The sequence below is a fragment of the Eublepharis macularius genome, chromosome 5 (assembly GCF_028583425.1).
Source record: "Eublepharis macularius isolate TG4126 chromosome 5, MPM_Emac_v1.0, whole genome shotgun sequence".
Taxonomy (NCBI): domain Eukaryota; kingdom Metazoa; phylum Chordata; class Lepidosauria; order Squamata; family Eublepharidae; genus Eublepharis; species Eublepharis macularius.
The window spans coordinates 81,424,696-81,432,965 of NC_072794.1; positions in this window are offsets into that span (position 1 = coordinate 81,424,696).

Genomic DNA, 8,270 nt, shown 5'->3' on the forward strand with positions numbered 1-8,270 from the left:
CCGCAATTAAAAGCCAGGAAAAAAAGAAATGTTTTGGGCTGGTTTCTTAGGAACCATAAGGAGGTACTGAATGAGCCTCAAGGGGGAGGGCATCCCCAAAACAAGGTACTACCACTGAAAAAGTGTTGCTGTCTTTCGCTGAGCACTATCCCCCTCACCTCGGCAAATGGGGCTCAGATAGCAGGGCATGGGACGTGTACCTTAATGGGCATGCTAGACAGTCTAGGAGGAGGTGGTATTTCAATACCCTGGTCCCACTTGGAATTGTGCCAGGAAACAGATGGGCAGCCACTACAGTTCTTTCACAGTGATGCAGTCCATGTATCCAGATCCTGACAATAGCCTGGCTACTATATTTTGAATCTGTTGAAACTGCTGGGCTGTTTTGAGACGCAGTTTTGTATGAATGAATCAAAGTAATTTAACCTGGGTGTGAACAGAACATGGATCACCATGGCCAGATTACGCTTTTTGAGGTACTTGTATAGCTGGCATATCTGCTCAAAGGTACTACAAGCAACAGAGGAGACCTAACTTTCCAATCATATGCCAGGATCCAGTAGCCCTTGCAAACTGCTCCTTCAGGGAGAGTTCAGCCCCCTCTAAGACAGGCGAACTTTTCAGTCCCTGAATAGCTTTGTCAATAACCCACAGCATCTCAGGCTTGTCTGGAATTAGCATCTGTGTATTGGCCTTAATCCATTCATTACTTTATGTTCAGGAGTTCCTAAAAAAAATTTGACTCAGAATTGAAACAAGTTAGAAAAACCTGTATGATAAAATGGATTAAAAACTTGGGAGAAACTATTCTGATGAACCTATGGGAAGATCTATGGACTAAGGATTAGGCATGGGCACGAACAGCATTACGAATGGAAAAAAACAACAAACAGGCTGCTCGGCTGCTCACGAACGGGCTGTTCATGATGCACCATTCCAGCCAAAAAGGTGGTCAGCGCAAGCCTCGTTTGTTGCGCTCGGCTGCTGTTCGGGAAGTTAGACACTCAGGCACCTTCAATCAGTTGCCTCGGCAATGGAGGGGGGAGTGCCTGAACTCTGTCTGCACTCCCTCTGTCACCCCAGACACCCCAATCAAAGACCATCTTAGCTTGATGGGCAGGTCTTCCTTCCAAGCATGGAGCTGCAAATTGGTTACAATTAGTAACATGGGAGCAGACACCAGGGGGGAGGGAGGGAGGAGGGGATGTTCTGTGGCCATGGGAACGCCAATCTCATCCCTGCAAACCCTGTTAGGCAGTTCTGACTGCCAACCACAGGCCTCCTGCGTTTCTCAATGAGTCCTCAGCTTATAAAAGGGCACTGCAATCCCAGTTCTGGTTTCACTTTCAGCACACAGTGGAGTGGGACAGAGCTCTTGATAGCATTTTGGAGGAGAGAGTGGGAGAGTGCATGGGAGCTGGGCTTTTTTCTGTGTGTGGTGGGTGAGATAGGGAGCTATCCCCTCTGGGTCCAGGGCTGCCACCAGGCCCTGAAACCAAACTCAGTGGGCACCTCTGCTGAGGGCTCATATTATTATCACTGCCTGATCTGGTCAGGTCTCTGGGCATGTTGGACTAGGGCTCTAGCCCCTCCCTCTGGTTCCAGGGCTGCTGCCAGGCCCTGGGGCCAAGCTCAGTGGGCACCTCAGCTGAGAGCTCACATTATTATCACTGCCTGATCTTGTCAGGTCTCTAGGAATGCTGGGCTAGTGCTCTACCCCCTCCCTCTGCTTCCAGGGCTGCTGCCAGGCCCTGGGGCCAAGCTCATTGGGCACCTCGGTTGAGGGCTCACAGTGTTTTCTCCTTTTCTGTTCTCCTTAATTCTAGTTTAGTGGCACGATGAGTCTTCCTGTTGTGTTTACCACCAAGGGTGTTTGTGGGGTGAAGTGCGAAGGCAGTCCTCCTGGTTTACCTGTGGAAAGCAGTACTGGGTGTGGCTCGTGGACAGCAGAGAGTCCTACCGCTCCCCCAAATTCACCTGTGGAGGCTGTGGAGGAGGCCAAAGAGGTATTTCTGCTGGGGGGAGAGGATCTCTCTCAACATTTTGAGGAGGGGGTGGGTGACGGATCCCTGGATGAACGGTTTGTGTTTTATGAAAGATCCCTCCCGTCCCCATCCCAAACTCTTGGTGGTGTCCCCACCTGCAGTCCACCCCTCACCCCGTCATCCGTGGCCAGCTCCACAGCACAGCCTGTAACCATTCATCCTCCTTTCCTTGGGACAGTTAGCGGTCCACGTTTCAACACTTCCATATGGAGGCACTTTCGGGCCCTTCCTAATGACCCCTGTGTGGTGCAGTGCCGTGCCTGTGATGTCCTGGTATGCAGGGGCAAAAATCCAAAGCACCTGTCTTCGATGGTCCTGACTCGGCACCTGAAGATGCACCACCCGAGTCTGTGGTCTCCGTCCTTGCCCAGCGAAACATCTGTTGGAGGGAGAAAGGGGGCGACCAGCTCTTCTGAGCGGGGATCAGTGGGAGGGTAACCTTGCCCTGAGGGTGACACTGGTGGGAGCAGAGCGCTCAGGCAGGCCGCGCTCGCAGAGGTTGTCCCCTCAGGGTCTGGGACGTGCCGCTTAGAACGTCAAGGTTGAGGGCTCAGGAGGTGGGCCTTTGCATCTTGGCAGAGACGATTGCCCTACATGGCTTGCCCATATCCATCATGGAGTGCATGGGGTTCCACAGGCTATTAAAACATTTTGCCCCTTGGTTGTCCATGCTGTCGCTGCGCACCCTTACCCATCAAGTCCTGCGGGTATCTCGAATGAGGGCTGGCACGTTTGGGTCAGGTTTAGCCAGGCCCACTCCCACTGCTAACAGGCTTCTGAGACCTTGATAGGCCTTCCTGGCACAGCCAGATCATCATGACTCCTCCTTTCTGCTAAGGCAGGAAAGTGGATGATGCTGGCAGCAGCATCTTTTGGGCACTTGTGCAACAGCTCAGGAGCTGCTGCACATGTAGTTGAGCCGCATGGTGGCCCTATCCATTGCAATCGCTGTGCCCTCTGAGCATGGGGGAATGGGTCCTCAACTCATGTCCTTTCCACAAAGGCAGCTGCTGCTGCTGCTGTCCTGTTTCTGTCTCTCCCTCTCTGGAACCACTCTGACCCGTCCAAGCAATGTCTCCTGTCCCGTCCATCCCCTCCTTTCTGTGAAGGCAGGAAGGCGGTTGGTGTATGGCAGTGCCGCCCAAACTATTATAATGCCTGTACTGCCTGCACAGGTAAAGTGTCTCCGAGCAATATGGAACTGCTCTGGCCCCTCATTTCTCAGGGCTGCTGGTCCCTCTTTCTACCTCTCCCTCTGTGGAACCATTCCGACCCTTACAAATGACCTCTCCTGTCCTGCCCATCCCCCTCTTTCCGCAAAGGCAGTACGGCGGGTCATGTCAGCCACCACTTCATGAGGGACTATCCTGTTACTGCTCCCTCCTTGGTTACGAGGGACAGCTTGGTTGCAATCGCACAGCCGATTGAACCATATAGGGATATAGTCAGTTGCACAGCAGGGTGGCTCCCCTGTCAATGGGACTGACTGGACCCCTTTGAGCTGGAAGGTCGGCGATGGCAGCTGCTGCCGCAGCCCTATTTCTTCCTCTCCCTCTCTGGGACACCTCCAACCCCTCCCAACTACCTCTTGCTTAGGAGCTTTCCAGTTTCCAATCCAAACGTCTCCATCCCAGGTATTGCCACGAGTCCCTTCCCCACCACTTGCACCACCCCGTCGCCTCCTTTCCATGATGGCAGGGAGGTGGGTGATGCCAGCAGCCACTGATGGATTGGGGACTTCCAGGCCCTGTCGCAGGTTCTTCCAGGTACGGCTCATTGCTGCGGCCAGAACCCCTGGGTCCCCGTCTCCCACCCTGACCACTTCGTGTTCCCTCTTTCCTCCTTTCCCTCTCGGGTACTGCCACAAGTCCCTTCCCCAACACTTGCACCACCCCATCCCCTCATTTCCGTGATGGCAGGGAGATGGGTGAAGCCAGCAGCCACTGACAGATCGGGGTCTTCCCGTCCCCCTCACAGGATCTTCCAGGTGTGGCTCGTCTCCCCGGCTGGAATCCCTTTTTCCTCCTCTCTCTGACCACTCAGCAGCCGCAGTCTTCACCCACCTTGTTGCACAAGTGGATGTGTTGTCCGCCTCTAACCTGGAGGCCTGGCAGGCGGGCATATGGGTGCCACTGGTGGTCCCTTCCCCAACACTTGCGCTGCCCCATCCCCTCATTTCTGTGATGGCAAGGAGGTGGGTGAAGCCAGCAGCCACTGCTGGATCGGGGTCTTCCAGTCCCCTCGCAGGATCTTCCAGGTGCTGCTCGTTGCCGCAGCCAGAACCCCTGGGTCCCCCTCTCTCACCCTGACCACTTCATGTTCCCTCTTTCCTCCTCTTCTTCTCATGTACTGCCACAAGTCCCTTCCCCACACTTGCACCACCTTGTCCCCTCATTTCCATGATGGCAGGGAGGTGGGTGAAGACAGCAGCCGCTGACCGATCGGGGTCTTCCCATCCCCCTCGCAGGATCTTCCAGGTGCAGCTCGTCACCATGACCAGAACCCCTGGGTCCCCCCTCCCACCCTGACCACTTCATGTTCCCTCTTTCTTCCTCTCCCTCTCAGGTACTGCCATGAGTCCCTTCCCCAACACTTGCACCACCCTGTCCCCTCATTTCCATGATGGCAGGAAGGTAGGTGAAGACAGCAGCCACTGACAGATCGGGGTCTTCCCATCCCCCTCACAGGATCTTCCAGGTGCAGCTCGGTCCACGGCCAGAACCCCTGGGTCCTCCTCTCCCTGACCACCCAGTGGCCGCAGTCTTCACCCACCTTGCTGCACAAGTGGATGTGTTGTCCGCCTCCGACCTGGAGACCTGGCAGGCAGGCACATGGGGGGTGCCGCTGGCAAGAGGCCAGACCACCCACCCCCTAAGGGGAGGCGGCACGCCAACGCCTCCCTGTACCCACCAGGCCCAGTGGCCACAGTCTTAACCACCTTGCTGCACAAGTGGGTGCGTTGTCCACCTCCAACCCAGAGGCCTGGCTGGTGGGCATATGGGGGTGCTGCCAGTAAGCGGTCAGACCCCCCTCCCCCTGAGGGAAGGCAGCACACCAACTCCTCCCCATGCCCCCCAGGCCCAGTGGCAGCAGTCTTCGCCCACCTTGCTGCACAGGCAGATCCATTATCCACCTCTGACCTGGAGGCTTGGTGGGTGGGCACATGAGGGATGCCACCAGTGAGCAGCCAGACCCATCACCCCCTGAGGGGAGGCAGCATGCCATTGCCTCCCTGTGCCCTCCAGGCCCGGCAGCCGCACTCTTCCCCCACCTTGCTGCATAAGTGGATAATTTTCCTCTCACCCACAGGCCTGGCAGGCAGGCATATGGGGGGTGCCACCAGCAAGTGGCCAGACCCCCTATCCTCGAGAGGGGAGGTGACATGCCTTCAGGACCACCTCACGGGGCATGTGAACTGGGGAGGGTGGCTCCATTTGAGTTGATGGGGAGTTTCCAGGGGGCATTGAATTTGGGAATGTATAACTCCGAGATCCATACTGCAATCTTGACCAAACTTGGGTGGTGGCTGGGGAAGAGCCTGCTGCACATTCCCTGTGAATATAGGCTCTCTAAGTGTTAAGGGGGCCACTCTGGCACCGATGAACCCCGAACCCCGAACACATTTGGTAACGGGACATGTTTGGTTCCAGTCGGCTGTTCGTGTTCTTTGTCGGGAACGAACACCAAACAGCCTGTTTGGGTTTTTCCCCCATTCATGCCCATGTCTACTAAAGATATTAAATTCACAAACTGTCAGTTACTAAGTAAGAACTGGTACAAAATATTTTTAGATGTTATACTACTCCCAAAGACATTGTGAGAATCAGTAAGGATTATAGTGGACAGGGTTGGAAAAGTCAATGCACGGATGCAACTTTTTATCATATGTGATGGACATGTAAGAAACCATGAAAATATTGGATCGAGATGCAGAAGATTTTCAAGCGCAGGTTTGAGGTAAATCCCCAAAAGATGTTATTAAACGTTCTACCAAATAATGTTACAAAAGAACAGGGGGACCTCTTACATTACATAGTGACTACCGCAACAGTGTTATATGCAGCGAAATGGAAAACAGATATGTGCCCTGATGTGTCTGAGATGATAGATAAAATCTATGAATATGCATTATGGCCAAATTAACTACTTATGTTCATAATAGACCAATAGCTGAATTTGAGGGGATAATGGAAGGATTTCTTTGATTATTTAGGCTAAAATTAAGATCAGTTGATACAAGATAAGAAGATAAAACACAGGGAAATGATTAATTAAAATAGTTAATATTAAAGTTTGTGTATAAGTAACCAAGGAGAGGGAAGGAGAGCTATTACATAATTGTGTTGTTATATATTCTGATTGTATCTTTTTATTAGTTTAATTTAATTTCAAATGTAGTGCTTGTATAAGTTTTATGCACTTTCTACTGTTATATCTTTTCTTTTAAAATAAAATTTATAAATAATAACAATAATAATAATGTTCAATTTATATACCACCCTTCAGGACAACTTAATGCCCACTCAGAGCGGTTTACAAAGTATGTTACTATTATCCCCACAACAAAACACCCTGTGAGGTGGGTGGGGCTGAGAGAGCTCTGGAGAACTGTGACTAGTCCAAGGTCACCCAGCTGGCTTCAAGCAGAGGAGTGGGGAATCAAACCCGGCTCTCCAGATTAGAGTCCTGCACTCTTAACCACTACACCAAATTTGATTCAGGTGTTAAGGAGAAACAGAGGTGGGTATCATTTTCATATTGGTAGGATCTAGGGTTGCCAGCCTCCAGGTAGTGGCTGGAGATCTCTCAGAATTTCAACTGGTCACCAGGCCACAGAGATCAGTTCACCTGGAGAAAATGCTACATTGAGGGGTGGACTCTATGGAATTATGCCATGCCAAGGTCTTTTCCCTCCCCAAACCCCACTTTCTCCAGGTTTCACTCTCCAGATCTCCAGGAATTTCCCAACTTGGAGCTGGCAACCCTAGTAGGATTTCATTCTAGATCCCTGGAAACCTCTTCCAAAGCATAGTGCCCCCCACTCCTGACCTAGCCACCTCCACCAGAAGGATACCATGATTGTCCACATCAAAAGTCACTGAGAGTTCCAGGAAATGCAACAGATTGCACTTCTATTTTCACTCCCCTAGGGAAGGTAATCAGTTAGGGTAACTAAGGTTATTTCCAGCCCCAAATCCAGGCCTCAAGTGGATTGAAACAGGTCTATATTCTTGTTCTCTCTGTTGCAGAAACTTAAAGGCACCAGATGTTGTACTTGTATATATTATTATTTTTTAAAATTGAAAGTAATTTGCACCGAACTATTAATTATATATTCTGTATAATGCAGTGGCATGTGTTGTAGAACATGGTAAATTACTTTCAGAATTGCCAGTAGATAATGTGTTGTATCAGGCAAATATTCTGCTGGGAGAAGCTTGTCTTTCTTCACCTTCTTATGATTGCCAAAAAAAAATGTGGAAGAAACATGAAGGGGAATTTGGAGACCAGCCCTCCCTTCCATCAGTAGCATGATGTAACCCACTTGGTTTATTGCCCATGTGTTGATGTTATTAATAGTTATATCTGACCCGACTGTTCTTCTGGGAACATGTGCTGGACCAGAAAGTCTGTTTTAGGTAAGTTTTGACATGGGAATCAAACCCAACCTATACTGAAAATCAAATTAAGCCCTTATTTATTCCAAATAAACACAGTACAGATTTGTTTTACTCACTTTCTGGGACTTAGCAAAAACAAGTGATGTAATCCATGCCAGACAGTATCTTTCACTGAACTCCACTTCCGTGGATTGTTATTGGAAAGACAACAACTTATTAAAGAGATGCCAACTTTAATAAAGTATCTTTTTTCTTTTTCTTTTATTTGAAAAAGGAGAGATAAAGAAGAAATTAAATTGATACTAAGTTTGATAAGATATCATGATAGGGTTGCCAAGTCCTTTGACTCCCCCAGTGGGAGATTGGGAGCCTGGCACTTAACTCGCTGTGTTTCTGTGTCTGTTTTTGGCTTGTGCGATAATGTCACTTCTGGGTCAAAAGGCAGCCTGGGAGCACTCCCACGCTCACCCAGGGACTGATTCAGCCCATTGTGGGGCATGATTCGGCCTGAAATGAGCCTGCCTTGGGATGTGATTTGGCCTGAATTGGGATGCTGTGGGCATGGAAGTGCACCGTGCTGCCCGGGGGTGCACTGTGCTGCCCG